Source organism: Pleurodeles waltl, chromosome 7 (genome assembly GCF_031143425.1).
Source record: "Pleurodeles waltl isolate 20211129_DDA chromosome 7, aPleWal1.hap1.20221129, whole genome shotgun sequence".
NCBI lineage: Eukaryota > Metazoa > Chordata > Amphibia > Caudata > Salamandridae > Pleurodeles > Pleurodeles waltl.
Window position 1 is genome coordinate 670,129,309 of NC_090446.1, and position 23,208 is coordinate 670,152,516.

Below are 23,208 nucleotides of genomic sequence, written 5' to 3' on the forward strand. Positions count from 1 at the left end.
TACCTTTTGGTGAATCTGGTACGTCTAGCTCTAAATCACAATTCTTCACTCATTCCCTTGTTAAGGTTCTGCTCTGCTACAAGTTTACAATGATCGGGAAAAATATTGGAACTAGACTGAGATGGTTGGTGATGCGCCAGTTTACAGCGAAGCTGGCACCAGAGGGAGCAAACTCTCATGGTTGACCCTTAGGCAAACATTTAGAGTGACATCCTTTTGAACTGCATTTTTACAGACATTCGTGCAGCACGGGGTTTCCCACTCAAACAAGAGTAAGCCAGTACTAAGAATACCACTGTTGCCACGAAGATACATTTTTAGTTGCCCTCACTCCTAATGGTTTACAGTGTTTCATCCTAGCCTGTAGAAATAGGAAGAAACATTGGGATTATTTTCATTTTGGGACTGTTTTTATTTTGAGAATTTTGGTAGGGTTGAGGAGTTTGAGCATACTTTAGTCAAAATCCCTATGTAGGTTACTAGCCCCCACAAGCAACTTATCTGCATGTCCTGTAGAAACCACCAGTAAGTAATATTATTCGCTTTAATGGAAAGCTAGTCGTATTTTTGGCGTTGCTTTGACCGAATGGCAGACCTGCCAGCCATAATTTCATTTTAAGGATATGCAAGTGGTGTTGACTCAACCATATCGATCCTGTGAAGTACAAAGATTACAAAATCTTGTAAATTGATTGTCTAACCCAAGTTTATTCTCTGCTCTGGGAGTGTGACCACAGATATACAGCATCTTAATGTGAAGGCTAGTATTTCCATGGAAAGTTCAATGAAGATAAAGCTGGTTAAAATTGTGTTCGAAATGTAGTTAATAGAGTTGTCGAGAATCCTTATCAGTAATTGAAAGCAGGACATATTCACTTAGTTATGAAAACTGATATAGGACTTTGTATTCTGTTTTGTTGTGTTTGTTCACAAGGGACATTATATATGTATTGTTTCTCTTGGTTGAGAATATGAAACAATTTTTAAAAACAAGGAGGAAAATTAGCTTTGGCCATGTTTTAGTTTTATTATTTTTAATTATTTTGGAATGTTGTTTTATTTTGTGTAACCTACTAGACTCAATCTTTCAGGATGAGGCGCTGCCATAGGTGAGTGGCCTGGGCTCTACGGGTTTATGACATTGCTGTGTTTGGTTACAACAAAGTTGTATGGTCAGGTAACTGATGAGAATAAGGAAGATAAAGAGGGCCATGATCAACAAAGATATATCCGCACATGGGAGGGGATTGCTTGTACTTTTCCAAACCAAAAACCTACTTAAAGTTAGAATGAAACAATCCATAATAATTTATCAGATTCTGCCATGTCATAACCAGATAGATACTCTTTGATATTATCACATTGACTTAATTACCAGAGTGCGGCCTGCCTCTGTTCCACCTGAAAAGCAGTGGTCTGTTTACTTGGGAAGCCTCCTAGCAAAAGTGAAAGCATCTTCGTTCTCTTACCTTGTTCTTGCCATTAGAAATCTTGCTGCCATCTTCCAGTCTGAGCCAGGACTCATTCATCAAAGTGGATGTCTTCATCGTCAGCCCTTTTAGTGGCCCATCTCATGTAGCAGTAACACCCACTTTTAAAACAAGCATTGGCAAAGCCAATAGATTTTGTCTAAGCAAGGTCCTTTAGCTTTGTCGATGGGAAGATAATAAATGCATGAATGAAAGATGGCTGGAAGAGTATGAGGTTTAACTGGGCTACACCAAGTCCCTTCAGGCCAACGGGCAGCCACATGACTGTGTTTACACGTCCAGGCTCGAGCTACAGAGGACAGCGTAGGTAGGAGGCACTCCCCAAGGACCCTGGCAGCTCCTGCACATAGCCACATATGGTCTGTCACTGCCCACTGGGGGCACAGGAAGGTCATAGTAACCTAGCCTGCCTCACCATGCACCCTCTGACCTTTCTCTTTTAGACACAGCCCTGTGACACTAGTAGAAGTGGTGGGCGTGGCACAGGTCCAGGAGGGTTGTTGTACTACACTGGTCAAGGGATCGCAAGCTCATGATATCCATAGTTTTTTGTCTTCAGCTATAGACTGAAGAATCACAAGTTGACAGCCGGTCTTTACATCACCTCGGTAAGAAGGTAGAGCAGAATAAAGCACCACCAAAGTAGAAGGACTACGATGCCCACATCCCGGTGATGTAACTACACCCTCACGCACACAAACAGGGTAGCCATTTTGTAACTGCATAGTTTCTGCGAGAGGATACAGCTGATAGATGTCTGTTTAAAATTACCCAAATCGCATTTGTATATAATGCAATATAATGATTCATTTGTTCATATTTAATACACTTAGTAAAATCACAAGTATTCCTATTTTATAAACTGCACCACTGTACAACAGCGACTATCTTGCCATCTTAGTTCAAAGCTATTCCATCGTTATAAGGTGAACATATACAAACACTCGATGGCCACACAGGACTGAAGAACCCATGCTGGTCAAAAAATGTTACATTTTTGTTACAATGACTCTCAGTGGGGGTGTCTTGTAAGGTCACATGTAACGCTACATTTCCCTTTCTGTTTCAGGCGCCTGCCAAACTCCCCATGCAATGAGATGTGTTTTCTTTACTGTTTCTGACTCTAGCAAGAAACTTTGGTGGTACAAGACTGCATTATCTTTTTCTTATGGGAAACCTGAAAAGGTCAACAAATATTTTTTAAAGAGCTTTAATTCATGTATAGTTGCTAGGACATTGAAAACACAGCATTTTACAATTAAAACAATGCTTTCAGGTCGTACAACTATTTATACTGCAGCATAAAGTGGCAAATAGTGTGGGCCATGCTGCGCTCCATGCAAAGTGGTTAGTAACACTTATGTGAACTTTAACAGGGCAGGCGTACACTGCCCTGACATCCAGCACCCAGTTCAGTCAGATGCAGTCTGGTAAATGCAGTGATTGGTTACATCCTTTGTCTCACCGTGGTTGGTGCAGCTGGTGCTGAGTATCTCGAATACCTAAGCTCTTGTTTCAGGATAGTTCTTTATCAGTTGAGAGTAACATCCAGAGCTAGAGTTGCTGGGAAGTCTTTTCAGGTCACAGTACCAGTCCTTGAGCGCAGGTGCATCACTCAGAGCTTGTCAGCTCAACCAGTTCAAAGTAGCCTTAACAAACAAAAACAGGGTGGGAGAACACTTCTGTGAACTTTGAAGGAAAACAAATGTAAAACAAGCAGATGTCCATTGTTGAAATAAATGGTGGGAAAGTGTTGTCAGAGGCTCAGTCCATAACAGTTTTTTGTGGCTTCTAAGGTGCCTACCCACTTGTTTAAAGTCGGCATCTTAACACAGGTCTAACTAAGGCAGTTGTTGCAGGGCGATGTGACCTTTTCATCATAGCTGAATTTTCTCGTTTTTATTCATTGCTTCACGGTGTATTATGGTTCTCCCTTTGTTACCACGATGAATGACACTCAAGATTTTCTTTGCCAAGTGGGACACTGATTCAGCCCTCAACAAAGTGAAATTCTCATGTGCGTTAACAGTTCTGATGACTTCTTGTGGATTCACGTTTCTAGATCTTAAATGCAGTCTTTTAAAATTATTTTTGAATTTCTTTAGGTTAAGTACAAGATTAAGATATCCATTGCTTTTTGTTATGCTGTACTTACCCCCGTGGAGCCAGTCCCATTATTTTAAAATGTTTAAAACGGAACCTCTTTGTTTTTATTGACGGACACCATATACCATTTTTAGAATTAAGTTACAAAAATGTTCTGTCACCACATTCTAAATGCCTTTCTGTTATGGCTACTAATGGTGATTAATAAAGATAAGGGCCTGAAAATATTTGTGCCTGTCAGTCAAAAATTATTTTATCTGGTTACATTTAAGTCCTATAAAAATAATGCAGAAAGTTCCACAGAAATGTGATTCATAATCCAGCTATTCATAATGTTTCACTACACATTTTATACCAAACTCTTATAGGGTATGTTTTGACCTGAGGTGTTCCAAACTATCAGTCTACTATCCCTACTAACTGTTCTCTAATGTAAAGAAAATTAATAAAATAAATTAGCCTTAGCCTTCTTGTTCTAAGCATCTGTTCCACCATAACCTGACATATGCCGTAGGGTTGACCAGCCTAATGGATTCCAAATGAATCCCTTTAATTGCTCAAAGGGCAAAAGTCCAAGTTGCATATATTGCATCTTTCGTACATATTCCAGAAATGTTTCTCTGATGCTTGCTTTAGAGTCCAAAAACAACTGCACGGAGGGCTTAAGATTTAACCTCGTGATCTGTCAATTTGTGTTTTGACTGTTATGGTCCCTGTTAATTGTTTCTTGAAACCCTTGGTTCGAGGAATTTGCTGCAGCAGTTCTTAAAAACTAATTTCCTCCTAGAATGGGTCAGTCATCTTTTGAAAATTATTTCTTCACGATGTACTTTGACCTAATATACCAAGGAACGTAGAGCAATGCGTTTTTCTTCTAGTGCAAGAGGGTCATAGTACCTATCATAGACTAATAAGGAGATGGATTATTTGACTTCTCATTGCCACTAAAAACTTTGTCCCGACAGCGTAGAACAGGAGTCACCTTAACTGAGTAGACTTCTATCAATGAGAGAGGTGAAAACTCTTTAATTTTAGGACGGCTTGCAACCCTTATGGAGTCTATTCAGTGTAGTCTTTCAGAATTGTGGTGTCTGTGTAGGACAACAGCAGCATTCGTGTGACTGGTTATTTAGTTGGGAAAACCTAAACTGCAATCAGACACAAATAAAGTAGTCATACCTTTAATTAAATAAGAAAAGAGGTCCACAACGCCATGCGTAACCCAACTCTTTGATTTTAACAGTGTATAGCTCTTACAGCCCTACCTGAACTTGAAGTTATACATCTGATTCTAAGTTCTGACCTTACTAGTCCGTTATGAATCACAGAATGTTGTAACTGACTTTTATTAAGGATCGCTGAGAAATCAATAAATCCACAATACACTGGACTTGCACCCTTCTCAAAGGTCTTCTTTCAGTTTTAAGACCAGGCAGGTTGTGTTTGGTATGATTGACACACCTTTGCAAGTCTGTCTCAGGCAAAGGAAGTAATGTATATTAAATGGCCAAATGATTGTTGACACTTATCCGGCTGGGTAGGATGTTTGCTGGGGCAGATGTGTTCCCTTTTTTGCAAATGAGAAACAATGTTTCCTTTTATTCAATACTCTGATATAAACAAGTTACTGCTGCTCTTATTATTGGGAATTCATAATGCACCCATACTGACTCAACTCAACAAGGTGATTAGAACCACACAGCTACTCCGGCAAAAAAAAAAGTCAGAAACACTTTCTTCTTGAGTGCCCTTCTGGTTTATTGAAAGCAGCACAATACCTAATCTGGAAATAATCTTGACAATGTGCTGTTGCAATGGAAAAGGAATTGTTTACAAAAATGTAAATTGGTGCCTGAGTATTGGTCTTGGAATGTGTCAGTTGTTGACTGAGGGTTTTTTCCATTTGTTTATAGTGTCGCAGATCAAAAAGATGAGGTTGAACATTATAATCAATTCATTCAAATTGAGGCCTCGATTACAACTGCCTTGGATTTTTATGATTGCGATTATTAGATGTACCAGTGTCATAGCACCTGGCAATTACAAGGTGCTATAAGGTCCATATCCCTTGCATGAATTTTGGCAGGTCACATCTGCCAAAACGTGTGTGGGGGTGAAAAGAGCTTCGCAAATAATGGACATGTGGATTTTGATGGGTAAATTCGAAATGTATTCCAGACCCCAATGTTGGATTTTATTGGGTGTGATAAATATTGCATACAGTGCTGGAACACTCGTAAACAAATCATAAGATGTTTGGAGAAATGTGCAATAGCATTTTATTTGCTAGAGGCATAGTCTTTCAAGGTCATGCACTTGTACAAAATTGCTGTTCTTAGGTCAAACTTACCAGACAGCACAAGTTATCTTGTTGGAAATGACCTTTTGAGGCCTTACCAAGAACTTACTGTTGGCTTACATCCTGCTGATTGCTTACCATTGCTTGGCTCTGGCTTATTGTAATTCTTATTTGCTTGCGTCATATTCAATGGCTTTCCTTGTGCATTGTGGGTAATTTTGTGTTTGTCTCTCCCCTGGAGCCCATCTCTTTACCGACCTTTGGCTTGGCGGACTGGTATCCTTCAACTGCTTACTTATAAGGAACTACTTTTTAGGGTTGAGCGCAAAGCACTCTGTCCCTGGTCTAATCTCTATGTGGGCTTTTAACTGTGCCCATGTCATGCCCATCATTTTGGTTGGTTCATGGGCTTGCCTTTTAAAATTTGCTTGATTTATTTAGTGAACAGCATGCATACGTCATGCCTTTTTTGGTGTTTAGCCCGCCTCGAGCGCACTGGCCAACTACTGAAAACATATGAGGCTCCATGTTTTCGGTGTGGTTTCTGGACTCCCTTTTCTCTTTAATTCGTATTCCGCGTGATCTCGTTGGTTAGTAGTCAAGCACTTTGCATAACATCGACCCTGTTACATGGATAATTGCACTTTTGCCGATAAATTTCACTGCAAGCGAACTTCTGTTTCCTTTTGTGTGTCTGCTTTGCGCTCGTGGTGGCCATCAGCTCGCTTATGTGAAACTGTTTTACTTTTCATTTTCAGTTCATGTGGCAAGAAAAGTCCAATTGGGAGTTTACAACGCTAATAGCTTTAACTCGAGCAAACGTAAGACCCATTGCATTGCAAATGCTTGTTTTTCTTTCTACCTAACCACTCCATAGGGATCCATGAGTTTTCCATCTCTTTCTCTCGTGTGCTTCACACCCCGGCCAAATATCTGCCTGAGTCACACCATGCTTCAGTCACCCTCCTGTTGCAAGCTCACTCTTGTGTGCTTCGCCCCAATGCCACCCTCCCTGCTCCTTCCTCACTAACATGCTTTCCTATCTCTTTGCTGCTGTCCTTCGTGTGCTGCTTCTCCCTTGCCCCCCTCCTTGCTTCATCCTCCTTACCTGCTCCTCCGTTGCCAACCTTTCTTGAAAATAAAATCCACTTATCATCTAAAATGCGTGTGATTACAAAATAATGTGGCTGTGTCATCACAATTTTTTGAATCTCTCTTTTGACCATGCTGCACAGCATATTGCCGATGCTGTACAGCATGGCAAAGCCAATATGTCTAGCCTTTGGGACCTATTAGCTTTGCCAATGCTTGTTACTTCTCTGAATAGGGGAGAAAAGGTAAGATGACTAACCTTTGCTAGCAAATTACTGCAGTGCAGTTCCAAAATTCCTATAAATGCAATTATCTTTCGGCCTTCTTGCTGCGAGAGACGTTGCAGAGAATAACGTTTTTTGTAAGTGGTAAACAGCACTACAAATCTAATTTGTTCTTGCAGATTTTTGCGGAGCTATGCAATAAATGTACTGTTTAGATTTTCATTGCATTCTTCTAGAAGCATCACATATTTACAGGTTCCGTTCCATATCACAATCGGTTACGTGTGTTCTTAGTGCATGGTAAAGAACATTGTGTTCCTCTTTTTTCATGTGTGTTTTTCACCTAATCTACCTTGCTAGTTTAAAGTTGTCATATGTAGGAATAAGTTTAGATGCATTGAAAAGCAAATCTCGAGTCACGTTGATCAAAGCATATTCACTTGGAAGGAGTAGGATAGCAGAGGTAACAGTTCTCTGGTGGTAAATTGGGAGAGAGTGCTGCGCCAAGGACCCATACGTACAACACCACCGGGTTTAATTGTTCTGCTTCTGGTATATACAACGTCATCCTTGGTAAAAAAAATATTGAGCCAATATGAGCTACTTACATCTGCCTGGAATTATGTAGAATACCGAATTCTGTCAAGTGTGTGTAAAAACCTTTTCCAAGGACCAGTTTAGACAGTTTCTCCTTGCTTGGTTATTTCTGGACTTTGCAGATAACTGCGTCAAACATGGATCACATCGGCACAAATCACCTCTTTAAATCTGAGCCGCACTAAATATATATCTGCAACACGCTACTGTTAATGAAAAGCCCAGTTGCATAGCGAAATTGCACTAAACGGTGATGCTAGCCTGTTTACAATAGAATTTCCACTTAGATCCGAGATCACTGAAACACGAACTCACCTCTTCTTTCATTCTTAGGTTATTGCAACGGGATATCAATGTAGGTGAAACGTCCCCTTCTGGTTTCCATGACGACTGTTACAGAGGGACTTGCTGTTTTCCTAGAAATGGTCGATGTAATCAGATACGAATTTTTTAGGTGGTTCAATGCAAGAAGAGCCCCTTTTAGTATTAATAAATAAATATCCGTGCACTTTTGTAAGACACTGAAGTGTTATGACTGCTGTCTGCAGTAACACAATACACATTTTCCGCAAATCAATTTCCTGCCGAAATGTGCTTGTCAGTCCCCTATTTGTTTCTCGCTCGTTCCTCTTCAAACTCCCCGTCAATAAGTGTCGGATCTGTTGCCTAGATACCTTCACACCACTTAGAAAGACCACCGTAATTTGATTAGCTACATTTACTTTCTAAAATTAGAAGCTCCTAGCAGATGCAATTTGAGCAACAGCTGTTCAGTGAAAAAAAAGAAAACAAATGCAAAGGCAAAAAAAAGGAAATAACATCTACCTTCTGTAAGTTTGTGTAACCTGTTATTCGTTCGTGTGCAACATTCTGAAACTGCACAGCTTTGGAGGCAGACCATGTGTAAAATAAGCCGTTTACCAATATCCTTGTTTGCTTTCTGCATTTAGTTTACCCTGAAGGCGCAGTTCGACAGATTGTTGCACGACTATCTTTTTTCTGTCCACCTTTGAGGTATGTCGGTGGTAAGAAATAATTTCAAATAATTTATAAGAAGAATAAGCATTTGTCAATCAGACAAGGCCGTTTTGTTTCAGGACTGTTGGTATATTAATGCCCCTGCAGGTAGCTGCCTCGTGGCGCTACCACGACAGGGCACTAGATTATAACAAATTGCCCTTTTACTGCGAAAGAGGAGTACCCAACAGGCAAATTGATTTTTTTTTTTATTGGGATGGTCTCAGAACATCTTTGCACTGGAGCTGTCCTTTTACCTTGTACGGTTGATCCGGCCTTCATAGAAATGTATCGTCTGTTATGCCTTTTTGCTCTGCGTTCTACTTCTTTTGGATCAAGTAGTATGTGATGCACAAAGAAACAAGTAGGCTATGAGATCAGTATAAAAAAACTCTGCTACACATGGTTGTCATTTACACGTGCTTGGCTGATTCACATATTTTTCCATTCCATGTTTGCATAAAGTATGCCTGCTTTTGTTTTTCTAACTCGTCTTGATATTTTAATTTTAAAACATTTTTAAATTCGATAAACATAATTTTCCTTTAATTGTCTCTTTTTACACACACCTACTGAAAACTAACAATTGTGGTGCACCTTATCTAACCTCCTGCACCACTTATACCTTCACTTGTAAGTTACATGTGAGATAACTGAGCACCCGATCTTTGCACGATGGGTGTCTGGTTAGCTCCTTTATATCTTTCTGAATAATTTACTTTTTAGGTACCAATTGATAACAAACTTGTCTGCATGACCCTTTGTTTCAAATACAAAGACAGTGGACCTTGGGGAACCTACCTTTATCCATTTTTTTAGGACTTTGTCAATCACATCTTGGGTCAGCCCAAAGAATTATATAGTATGGTATTTGCTGCTCTTTGTATCTTTAGGCATCCTGGGAAGTGTTTCTCTTGGAATGTATGAGTTGCAATGTTTTCACTGTTTGGCAGGGATAATGTGGTGAGCACTAAAGCCATTTTAAAAAGAAAGCTTCCACCTTTAAAAGGACCATGTGGTGCACTACGTGAAAAATATTTTGCACTTTATGATTAAAAATAAGTATGTAGAAGCCCTGTATTACACGCTGTGATACTTTTAAGGTTAATTTTTATGATTTGGGGGAAAATGCTATGTATAAGAAATTATTTTCTTTAAATATAGCTCATTGCTAATATTATTCAGCATTTATGTACTTGATTGATGAGCTCCTTCCTCAAACCGAATTGGCTGGTTTCACTTTAATTACAGCCTGTTTTGTAATTCTTGTATTTTTTATGTCAGCGTGGACTGTCTTTCGCCTTGCTGGTTTTGTGTGAACAGTTGCCATTTTCCTATATACTGGTATGTGATGCAGCTTTTCACAAGTAAGAATAAATGGTTGATATCTGAGAATGGGCTTTTTCATTGGTGGTAAAGCAAATCCCTTTTCCTAAAACCAAGATGATGATTGTTATATTTATGCTACTTTTGGAAGTGAGCCTTCTGAGAATGAGGATCCTTTTCTTTTATGAGTCAGAAGTTCTGAGCAGTGGATACTAACAAAGGAAAATATTATTCCTTTAATGCTACGGGATTTTTTTTATGGCTGAAGCTCTTCTACAAAAATTAGGCATCAAAGCGTTGTAAAACCCTCCTAGTACTTTTATAGTATTTTCGAAGAGAACGAAATATAAGTGTTAAGGACTAATTTAGGAGTTCTGGGTATGCAGATCTTATGTCATGGATTGTGGGACCACATGTTCTGCAAAGGCCTTGCTTGCGATGCCTATCCTATAGCAAAGCCTCTCTCTCTCTCTCTCCTTTGGTTTTCTCGATAAACAGCTTCTGGCTGGGCTGTCTATGCTCAGTGGCTATATTTTGTCTTCAAAAATGTATTCTGTTCCTTCGTGTTTATGCCACTTTCCTCCCTCTTTGTGACTAAACATTCTGAAACAGAAAGGTTGGTGTCACATTGCTGCCCTCAAAAGTATGAATTTGCTGTATATGTAATCAGTGTTGATGTATTTCCTTACGTAATGTGTTGTGTATGTCAAGAAAGGTGTCTGTTGGTGAGACTGTATGGCTTAAGAGGGAGTTCAGGTTAAGTGGTGGAAATGTTGGTGTAACATAACGATGCAACAGGCAAATTGCTATCACACAGTTGTACTTAAGGAGTATGTCCTAATGTACAATAACATTGCATGACTACAAACTGAAGTTCTCTCCTCCGTCAGAAACGTGCAGACTATGCCAATACCTTTCTAATCAAAGTAATAATTGTGCCATTGCCATCGCAGCTTGGTAGCCCTTGCTCAGCTAAGTGATTCAATTATTCATGTACTTAAACATAAATTAACCGCTGTCTCATCTGTGCTGGTGGTGGTAGAAGTTAAGGTGAGCGTGGTGCCACAGAGTGGAAAATATGTTTAAGGTATCATAGAACCAGGAATTTTGGAATTTTAAATTACTCTGGGTTGTGTTATAATTTTAGTGATAATTACATTTAGAACTCCGTGGTTGTTAGAATTTATGTCTTAAAATCTCTAACGTTTTTCTCAGTTAAATGCTTTAGTTCTTCTATATATTTTACACCTCACATTAATGTGTCTACTCAGTTTTTTTGGTTGGGAGGGGGGCTTCACAAATGTTTATTTTTTAAACTAAGTTTTATTGCATTTTACAACAGTGTTAATACAACCCTTCAGGGCACGTCGTGTACATGGCATATTTTACGACTGACGTAATAGCTCTCCCTCCCTTCACATCTAATTATAATGCAAAACCAGAGTATTCCAGTGTTGCTCATGTACAGGCAGTAAGAGGAGTAACTATACACAAAGTTCAAATGTACCGTACTAAAATACCCACTACTCCAATTTTCCTGCTATCGAAAGAGCTATGGTTTCCTCCCTAGTGCCCACCCACCTCCTGGTATGTGCCCTACTAGTGCCCCCTACTTCCGGGGGGGGGCGAAAATAACCATAATGTCAATGGAAAGTCTGCTTGATGTTCGTAAGTATTATTATATCCTAGCCATATAATATACTGGGAATGTCTGTGAATTGTATTTTAGTATGGGGATCAACCTCGTAGTGTGTCTGGAGAAAAAGCGGGGGGTATATGTCATAATTCCTCCTGTACTGAGGGATCTGGGTGTTGCATGCCTTGACTGCCTCATGGGTTCCTTTACCTCGTTTCGCTTTACGAGGTCACACTTCACTCTCATACCCCACCCATCTAATCATCTCACTCTTTCATATTTCCAATCTGGGCCCACATGGGATTTCCAATTTCCGGTTGATCTCTCTTTTGTCAAGGACAAAGACCAAGTCCTGAAACTTGCTTGTTGCTCTAGAGTTTTTCTTTGTGTGGAGACCAACTCAGTAGGCAATGAGCTGGGGTGCATGGGACCTCCCTCTCAATTACATCAGCCAGTGTCTTGCTTATTCCCTCCCAGTAGGGGGACAGGTTCGGACAGCTCCAGAACATATGAAGGAATCTGCCCCCTCCATCCCCACACCTGGGGCAAATCACACTAGTCAAAGCATAATATCTGTTAATCCTCCCTGGTGTGAGGTATGCCCTATGCAACACGTAAAAGTTGATATGTTTAAACCTGGCATTCCTAGTAGCCATGGGGATGAGTGCTAGGATATATTCCCAATCCCGGTCTGGAATAGTGATACCTAGGTCATCCTCCCATCAAGTTCTCAAAGCGGTCTAGGGAAGTAGCATAGCCCGTTGCAACCTCCTGTATAGGCAGGTGACAGCTTAAAAGTTTCCGGATGAAGTAACTATATAGTGGCAGCATGCTGCCTGTGGTGGTTCCACCAGGCTCGACCTCCAAGGTGCGTGAATAGCGGTTGTCACAGCCCTATACAAGAGAAAGTGACTCAAGGGGTTTATCATACCTCATACGGAGGTCTTTATATGGGAAATACTCATCTGCTTTAAAGAGGGCCCCAACTGTTGTTGCTCCCGCCGTTACCCACTCCGTCAGCCCCATCCAATTCCCACCATGTGGGAGTACCATCAAAAATTTCATTAGGATGTCAGAAGAATATGGTATGCGTGTCCACGTTCTTTGAAGGCATCAAACCCAGCACCGGTGCAATATTTGGAACTCTGTTGTGTCAGCTGTGCCTACGCCTGGGAGCCGGAGGAGCACTCTAGCTAAGCCACGCCAGAACGGTATTAGTGTGGGCTCTCTACCCCTCATCGGACAGTCTACATGCCATCCACTGTGTCGGCAATTGTAACTGCACCACTAAAAAATAAGCCTCCTAGTCAGACACAGCTACGCCACCTTCAGTCGTCAGTCAGCGTAGCATGGACTATGCTACTCTACTTTGACCCAAGCCCCAGAGGAAGCCCATAATGATCTTATCAAGGTCTCAGGAAAAGGAGGTGGGGATCCAAAATCGGTGAGCATCTCAAAGAAGTATTAGTGACAGGGGAGGGCAACCATTTTAATTAATACCGCCTGTCCCGATACTGGTAACAACACGTAACCCTAGAAGTCAGCACTGGTCCGGAGGGCACAAGTCGCCTTACCTATATTGCTCTACAACACATCTGCAGGGCTATAATATACCCTTACTCCCGGATAGGGAAGGCAGGTAGGTTCCCATTTCAGCGCTTCCAACCCCTCCGTAGGATGCCAAGAAGGTAGAGTTGGGAATAAGTAGGATTTCAACCAGTTAATTCGCAGGCCTTAGAGGGTGCCAAATCACTCCAGTAGTTCACGGCCTCCGCTAGCACTACCCCTGCATCCTGCAGGAAAAGCAGTAGGTTATCCTCATATAACACAAAATAGTGGATCTGGTTTCCCATCCACTACACCCCGGTATACGGTCTTGTCCTGGCAAGGCAAGCTATGGACTCCATGGCCACGCCAAATAGTAAGGTAGAAAGGGGGAAGCCCTGTCGGGTGCCCTGCTCCACTGTGTAGCTCTCATATAGTGCGTCCAGTTCTGACCCTGGCAGATGGATCTGTACCTAATAAACAGATTTACGCCACGAAGTTGCGCCAAAGGCCCAAGTGCATCATCACCCTATGTAAAAATGTCCATTCCAGGCTATCAAAGGCCTTCACAATGTCTACAGTGAGAATTACAGCTTCCACATTATTATACTTGGTGGAGGATCCAGAAGAGCCTACAAATGTTATGGGCCATGTTATGGACCGCAGTGAATCCTGCCTGATTTCGATGTACTAAAGTGGCCATATGGGGAAGCCAGTCGTGTTGCCAGTATCTTGATTCATATTTTATAATCAGTATTTAGCATCAACATTGGTCGATATGACCATCTGTCATGTGCCACCTTTCCTAGTTTAAGGGCACAATAAGGGCTCCATGGGTTGATTGGGACAAACAGCTGCCAGACTCTTTGGCCATCTTATACAAGTCTACCAGTTTGGGAGCTAAAATATCCACATAGAGTAAAGTTCAATCAGCAGTCCATCTGTGCCAGGTGTTTTGTTCCTAGCCATACTTTTAATGGTAGCTCGGACCTCCTTAATTCTGTGGCCTCACCAGAGGAAAACATGGTAAGTGTCAGAGGAGCTTGGAAAGTCTAAGTGTCCTCAATGGAATCTCCCGTCACACTCTGGTGAAGGGTGAAGTAATATTCATACAATTGGTGATTTATGTCTTCCTGCGATATACTCTAGACCCCTTATCCTCCTCTAATTCTACAATTACTGATCCTCATTTAGCCGTGTTCGCCATCCATGCCAGCAATGACTCAGTGTGGTCTTTCCCAGCATGATCTCTCTCCGTGTAGTTCTCATGGTGAAAACAAAAAGCAGCCGCTCTACATTTGCATCTACCGCTTCCCTGGCATCTAGTATTTGAGCTTGTGATTCTGAGTGCCCAGGTCTGCCCTTTTCGCAGTTACGCGGTGCGGCTTCAGAAGACAGTCCTTCCTTCAGTAAAGTTCTTCAGACTTCTGCCGATTCTGAAATGCACCGGCCTCGAATTACAACCTTGAGTGCATCCCATTCTGTCCGAGGTGATGTCGTGGTCTCAGAGTTTTCATCTAGATATTGTCGGAAGTCCATCCCTATTGTGTCTCAGAAGACCAGGTCATCCAACGTTTCAGAGTGCAGAGGCCATGATGGGATGCGTGTGTCTCCACTCAAGTCCCAATAGAAGGGGCTTATGGTCAGATATTGTGTGTGATAAATACTCTGAGGTGCTGACCTGCTCCTGCACATCAGGTGAGCAAAGCCCTGCATCTAGTCAGACGTGGAGTTCATGCAGGGCTGAAAATAAAGCATAGCCCCGTTCCCTTGGGTGATGTAGTCTCCAGGAGTCCAGAATCCACCACTCTTCCTGTTACTCAGTAAATACTCGAGCCACTCTAGTAGCGGGGGAATCCTGGATCAGAGGATGTGAGCAATCAAGACCTGTATCCCTACACAATTAAAGTCACCTCCCAACACAACAGACCCCACCAAATAGGATGAGTAATGCCCAGGAGAGATTTGCAAAAAATGCCTCCTGATTCACGTTTGGTCCATAAATGCTACCTATGGCTACATCCCTCCTGTCTAAACATTCTGTAGCTACAACATACCGGCCTGCCGGGTCCACTAAGTGACCTGTATTCTGGAAGGGGCAGATCCAGACCTGGACCCCAGTCTTTCATAGACAGAATACGTTGTATAGTAGCCCTGTCGTCTCCATCGGCGCTGTAATGCAGCACCTTCCTTAGCTACTAAGTAAGTTTCCTGAAGGAGTAGCATCTGTACCCCGCCTGTTGAGGAATGAAAAGACGTTTTGCCTTTTGGCCATTGTGTGCATCCCCCTAATGTTCCAAGTTAGGATTTTATAAGTTTCATGCACCACCATTGTGCGTTGGCAGAATCAAAAGGATCTTAGGCACCTCCATGGGAGCTATAGTGTTCAGGCCTAGGAACTCTTTCCTCTGACATAAAGGGTAAGAAATGTACAGGGCACGGACCATACTTCAACTTGCAAACACCCAACTGTAACATCCCCAAAATGCGCACCGCAGGACAAGCAGAATAATACCACCTTTCCAATCACACATTTAAAAAACAAACATTTGTGGGAGCAGCCACTGAATTCTCAAACTAAAGGGGTGATGACCAATCAACCGTATCTCCCCCCCTCCCCCCCAGCTCCTCTGAAAAAATAATATAGAAGCACCCCAGCTGTTCAATTAGCAGTTAGACATCTGCATTGTGAGGAGACTTAGGAATCTCCCACCTCCCATAATGAACAGAAATAGTCTTACAATTTATCGTTATTCTCAGAAGAGTTCATCAGCCATACGAGGGGTGATCTTGGCAGCTCATTATCCGAGGCTACGGAGGAGCCTGATCTACTGGCCAAGTCAGATTTGCCGGCCTCCCCCTTGCTCTGTGAACAAGACGATTTGGTCCCTTTGCCACTCATTGGTGCCGCTGCCACCACCTCTATTACTTTCTGTTGATCTCTCTGCACTTCTGCGTGAGTTGACGCTCGTCCACAAGCCTCACTATGGCAGCAACTTTTCCTTTTCAATTTTGACGCCCCTTGCAGCGTTTGTCTATTCTAGTTGAGCTAGAAACATCATGGCATACTTGTAAACCCAGCTGGTGAAGTTGTCCTTTAACCTCATTAAATGTAGACCTCTGTTTCTGAACTTCTTTAGAGAAGTCTGGAAAATAATTACTTTATTGTTGTCTACTTGAATGTCTCCCTTGTGTCTGTCTTTGGGTAGGAGGTGATCTCTATCGCTGTAGTAGAGGAGTCTTGCTACTATCTGGTGAGGTGGCGCACCAGGAGGATGTACATGAGATGGAACTCTGTGTGACCGTTGGTAGGCCAATAATTTCAATGGTATTTCTCCTCGAATGGTTTTCACTGTCCTGTGTCCTGAAATCCAATGCCCGTACTTGGGTCTCCATAATTGCGAGTCTCTCCCTCATGGCCGTGAGATCTGGTTGGATATATGCCACCGCTCTCTCTGCCATGGTGACTCTCTCAGCCATTCATCTGTGACTGTTTTTCAGGATGCTCAAATCTGCTCCCATCCTGTCAGTGCTGGTTTCAAACACTTTACTGGTGGCCAGTTATCACCTGCAGTGTATCCTGTAGTGTGGGTACCTCCTGGATTCCCCCTTGGGCCACTAGTGAAGGAGTCATGGACTGATACACTTGAACTGAACCACAAGTGTCTGGTTCTCGTTTACTGGTGGCTTTGTCAATCGTCTCCGCGTAGGGGTCTATTGTTCAAGTCAGTGAACCCTCAAAGTGACACTTTCCCTCTATTGTTGATGTCAGTCCATGTCCCAAGCAGTCAACCTCAGGGCACCCCTCCCCCCTGCATATGTTTGGAGGATAAGTAGGCAGTTCAACCAACAGCAAGGGGTTCCCACCCCCGCTTTCTTAACGGGATGCAGGCAAATGGTGTCTGTTATAGAGTGCCACTTGGGCCCGCCATTACTCCTTCGCGGTCAGTTTAGGATTTCAGACCAGGGACCAGAGTCTCTCAGCGGGTGGTATGCAAGGAACTAGTGGGCCCTCTCTTCTGGGTCCACAAGATCCTTATTAAATCAAGCCAGCATGTGTCCCAGTACATTAGTGCCTCTGCATCTGGCAGGTATTACAGCTCAGGCCCTGTTAGCAGCACATCCTTATGGGAGCCACTGGGTCTACCTCAAAGTAAATTATGGATTATGGGTTCCCACCTGCTTGCAGGCGCGTGAGTGGTGCTATGCAAGGGCAACGTCTGGGTCCCACGTGCTCGCAGGCCCGTGAGCTGTGCTATGCAAGGGCAATGCCTGGGCCCCACCTGCCCGCAGGCGCATGAGCTGCGCTATGCAAGGGCAACACCTGGGTCCTACCTGCCGGCCGGCACTTGAGCTGCGCTGTGCAAGGGCAGCGGCTGGGCCCCACCTGCCTGCGTGCGCTACGCCATGCAAGTGCAAAGCCTGGGCCCCACCTGATCGCAGGCGCGTGAGCTGCGCTATGCAAGGGAAACATCTGGGCTCCCCAGCATTCCTCCTCTCACCAGTTGTCTAACTCCTCACCTGAATAGGCAGGTCCAGTGGGGTACACCTCCACATTCTGCTCCTCCGTGCCCAGCAGGTTCTGTGCTCCTCTCAACCGCTAGGCCCAGCTGTAGGGGCGTAGCTCCTCGTTTGCTCCCCGATGTAAGTTCCCTATTTGTGGGCCCAGGTTCGTGCACTCTCACTGCCAAAGATGCAGGGGGCACCCAGCAACTGGTTAAGAGGTCCCTCTTGTTCCCTCGCCACACCCAGTGCACTTCTAGCAGGGGAGCGCAGTCAGAGCTCCTAAATGGCTGAGTCAACAGCTCCAGCAACCTCAGGTGCTGCAGCACTCCCTGTATGGCACCTGCCGTAGGCCTCAAAGGCACTGTGCACTCCGCGCATAGGTCCTCATCGGAGTCCTCACATCAGCACTGGAGGCCAGCGGCGCGCGGAGCGGGCATCTAACTCTCTGGGGGCTCGCCGCTTGGGTTTGTCTCACTGGGCATATTCCTAGCACGGGGTTCAGTTGATTGCGCAGCTCATAGCTCTGGACGCCACCATCTTGTCTGCACTGCAGCAGCCCAGAAATCAAGCCGGTGGATCTAGTTCCAGAGCCACCAGAGGCTCGGGCCATTTAGTGAGCAGTCTCTTCATGCCGTGGGGTCTGCAGGCAGATATGATGTCAATGTTGCGGCATTATTACGGCCGGATTACGAGGGATATAGGAGTCACCAGGCAGGACCTGACAAACCCTGCATCCTACATCATCGGTGTCAGGCCACTCCCCCCTTCACAAATGTTGTTTACATATACTTTTTAAAAATGTCACTAACTATGAATACTGATTTATCTATTGGTTTACATTGCTCTTTATTTTTTTTCCCAATGGTTCATAAACCAAAATTAACTGTTTATGACCACTACTATGTTCAGTTTGTAAAAAATTTTTATGGGGAATGCTGGAATTTTCAACCATTTTCGAGTGCAGACTTCATGTTTCCACTATTAAGATGTGTTCCTCTTGTCCTTAACCCCTTCGCTGCTAGGCCTTTTCCCCCTCCTGTGCCAAGCCTTTTTTTGGCTATTTGGGGTAGTTTGCGCTTAGGCACTCCTAACCTTTTGTCCACATAAGCTACCCAAGCCAAATTTGCGTCCTTTTTTTCCCCATCATCCTAGGTATTCTACAGGTACCCAGAGTTTCTGGGTTCCCCTGGAGGTGACCAAGAACATTAAAATACAGCTGACATTTATTTAAAAAAAAAAAATTGGAAAAAGTGCTGCAGAAGAAAACTTGTTTTGTTCCCCCTGAAAATGGTATCCACAAAGGGTTTTCTGTGCTAAAATCACCATCTTCCCAGCTTTCCGGAACAGGCAGATTTGAATCAGAAAACCACATTTTCAACACTATTTTGGCATTTTACTGGAACATACCCCATGTTCACTATTTTTTTTTTTGTTCTTTCAGGCTCCGTCCAAGTACTGACAGGAATAGATGTGAAACCAATGCTGGATCCCGGACAGCTTAACATTCCTGAAAAATAGACACAATTCTGAATTCAGCAAGGGGTCATTTGTGTAGATCCTCCAAGGTTTTCCAACAGAAAGTAACAGCTAAAATACACAAATATTGGCACTGAGGTGAAAAAAAAGAGCCATTTCAGTCCACGTTTTCTTCTATAACATTTTCCAGCCATGGCACATTTTTTATAGCAATATACCATTAAGTCTGCAGGAATCTTCTGGTTGCGGGGATATATAGGACCTGTAGGTTCATAAAGAACCCTAGGTACCCAGAGCCAATAAATGAGCTGCACCTTGCAATGGGATTCATTGTATACCGGGTATTCAGCAATTAATTTGGTGAAATATAAACAGTGAAAAATAGGTATCAATTAAACATTTGTATTTCCAAAATGGGCACAAGATAAGGAGTTGAGAAGCAGTAGTTATTTGCACATCTCTGAATTCCGGGGTCCCCATACTAGCATGTGAATTACAGGGTATTTCTCAAATAGACTTCTTTTTTACACACTGGCTTACATTTGGAAGGAAAAAATGGAGAGAAAGGCAAGTGGCAATAACACTTGTTCTTCTATTGTGTGTTCCCCCAAGTCTCCCAGTAAAAATGGTACCTCACTTGTGTTGGTAGGCCTAGTGCCCGCGTCAGGAAACGCAACATGGACACATCACATTTTTACATTAAAATCTTATTGGTTTTTTTGCAAGGTACCTAGCTGTGGATTTTGGCCTCTAGCTCAGCCGGCACCCAGGGAAACCTAACAAATCTATGCATTTTTTTTAAACTAGACACCTATGGGAATCCAGGATGGGGTGACTTGTGGGGCTCTCACCAGATTCAGTTACCCAGATTAATTTGCAAACCTCAAAATTTGGCCAAAAAAAACACTTTTTCCTCACATTTCTGTGATGGAAATTTCGGGAATCTGAGAGGAACCACAAATTTTCTTCCACCCACCATTCCCCCGAGTCTCACAATAAAAATGGTTCCTTACTTATGTTGGTAGTCCTAGTGCCCGCGACAGGAAACGCCCCAGAACGCAACATGGACTCATCAAATATTTACTTTGAAAACTGACTTGTTTTTTGCAAAGTGGCTAGCTGTGGATTTTGGCCTCTAGATCCTCCGGCACCTATGAAAACCTAGCAAACCTGGACATTTCTGAAAACTAGACACCTAGGGGATCCCAGGATGGGATAACTTGTGGCACTCTCACCAGGTTCTTTTACCCAAAATCATTAGTAAACCTCAAAATATGACTAGAAAAACACTTTTTCCTCAAATTTCGGTGCTGCAAAGTTCTGGAATCTGAGGGGAGCCACAAACCTCCTTTTACTCTGCATTCCCGCACATCTCCCGATTAAAAATTGTACCTCACTTGTGTGGGTAGGCCAGGTGCCCGCGACTGGAAATGCCCCAAAACACTACGTGGACACATCAAAATTATCAATAACAAAACTACCTGTTTTTGCAGGTGGGGGGCACCAGCTTGTTTGGTCCTGGGCTCAGCAGCCATCTAGAGAAATCTACCAAACCAAGACATTTCTGAAAACTAGACACCCAAGGGAGTCCATGGAGGTGTGACTTGCATGGATCCCCCAGTATTTTCTTACCCAGAATCCTCAGCAAACCTGAAATTTAGTTTAAAAAATCAAATGTTTCACACATTTCTGTGTGGGATCACCGAACCGGCACAAATTTCCTACCACTCCACCTACCTACTACACCTTGCCTAAGGGGTCGCTCTCCATCTGTAAAAAATAAAATTAAAAGAAATCCTTGGTGTCAAGTGGTTTCTGCCCCATTTGGGGGCAGATTGGCCTAATATAAGTAGGCTGATCTTCCCCCAAAGGGAGCAGAAATGGCGTAAAATAAAATTACCCCCCAAGGGAGCGACACTTGCCTCAGGGCCCCCTCATGTGTTAAAAAAAAAAAAATCTCTGGTACCTAGTCTTTTCTGCCCCCTTGTGGGAAGATCAGCCTAATTAAAATAGGCCGATCTACCCCCAGGGGGGGCAGAAATGGCCTAAAATAAATTTGCCCCCCAGGGACGACCCCATTGTGTGGAATTGGCGTTACAAAAAAAAAAATGCCCGCTTTGGTGAGCGACCCTTGCCCAAGGGGCCTCTCCCTTAATGACAAATACAAAAAAAAACAAAAAACTCCCTGGTGTCTAGTGGGCATTGCCGCGATCGGGCTGCAGGAATGCTCAGAAAAGATATGAATGGAAAGGAAAAGCCTTTCCTTTCATGTCCCTCTGACCTCCCCCACCCCGGAATGCAAGCATTTCTCTTCTGATCGTGCTGGAAGCTGAGCTTCTAGCGCACCGGGGTGACCTCTGATGAGGTAGGCGCACAACCGCGCACTGATGTCATCAGACGTCATGGGGGTGTAGGGGATTGAAGGGGAAGCGATTCACTTTACATCCCAGCCCAGGGGAGGGGGGGGGGGAGGCCCTCAGGTGGAGCGCTAGCTCTCCCCCTGAGTACTGGTACCAGGATGTAATGGTTACGTCCGTGGCGCCCCAGCGCTGCGCCACTGGACTTAACCATTACGTCCTTGGCACCAAAGGGGTTAAAGTACAATGCATGTTTTTAAACTCATAATTTACAAGCCAGGAATGTGCAGTTTGCAAATCCTGTAGCCGAAAATTGCTAATCTTCCACTGCCAAACAAGTGATTCTTGTTTCCTAAATATTCTGCTTTGTGAGTCACAGTGCATTCCAATTAGTCTCATTTATTGTGATTTTGAAAATCTAGTTTACAAACTCAGCGGTATATATAGATGTAGTTTGGCTGTATTTTATGTATGTATACATTTATTTTATTATAGCATTAGAACCCGCCGTAGCGGGCTGTACCGGCTATTAAAGGCCCGCTCCCGCGTTAAAGGCCCGAGCCGAAGGCGGGTTCTAAGGCTATTAGAACATTCTGCCACTCAAGGCAGAATGTTCTATTAAATAAAACAAATTCCTCACGAAGCCCAAGGGGATTAAAATCCCCTCGGGCTCCGTGAGGCTTTGTTCACAGCTCTTGCTGTGAACAAAGAGAACATTGGAATGTTGGCGCTGCGGGCTTTTACTGGCCAGTAAAAGCTCGGAGCACTCCATTGTTTTCAATGGAGCTGCCAACGTTCCAATGTTCTAATATAAGGTATGGCCTACAGACTTTTGCCATCTTGCCAGTTTTTTTATTAAAAACATATAAAATACATACCTGAAGGGACTTAGATTCAGACCCCTTAATCCATTTGTCTGTTTGTCATTCACGTTTTTCTTCCATCCAAGACAGAATACATTATAGGTCGACCCACTTCAGTCATTAGCTATATGGCACTTGTCGTAACATAATGTTGCCTGGTCAACTGTGCATACCCACATAAAAAAATAATATAATTCAGTTCCAGGTTTAGTAGACCTAGCTGGTGCCCAAGCATGGCTTTGGTTCATTTTTAGGTCTGGTATTAGCCAAGATCTTTCGATTTTACTAAAATTATATCTCAAATATGATTACGATAAGGGCTTTCAGCCAGTCCTCTTCATGCGTTGGTTTCTTGTTTTGCCATTCACATTTTTCTTCTACCCACAGAAGCATACAGCATGGAGCAATGAGTCAGCCCACTCCATTCATTGGCTAACTTCACAGTGACTGATGGCAGGCATGCTGCTATTGACAAAGTTTACACTCACACACAAAGTAGTTCCCTTCACCTCCAGGGATTTCTATGGTGTGCTTTGTGAGGCCAATTGTCTTTTGCTTTTAGCCATTGTTTATTATCTTATTTTGGTGAGGGCCCAGAGGCTTCTCTAAAATGCATTTTTGTTTAAAAAAAAAACCATGGCAAAGCAAAACAGGTATGGTATTGACAAAGCCAA

The 23,208-nt window shown here is 43.1% G+C and overlaps 1 protein-coding gene across 4 annotated transcripts in view; it reads left to right on the top strand.

Moving 5' to 3' along the window:
• The window catches only part of LOC138304529 (sideroflexin-1), a 227,778-nt gene that overhangs the window by 16,859 nt on the left and 187,711 nt on the right, over window positions 1-23,208 (top strand). The window contains exon 1 of one of the 4 annotated variants that reach the window (XM_069244666.1): window positions 6,660-6,716. The exons of the other annotated variants lie outside the window; for them this stretch is intronic. The gene's annotated coding sequence lies outside the window, so the exon portion shown is untranslated. Of the gene's footprint in view, window positions 1-6,659; window positions 6,717-23,208 lie in introns of those variants that run through there. 4 annotated transcript variants of the gene reach the window in all.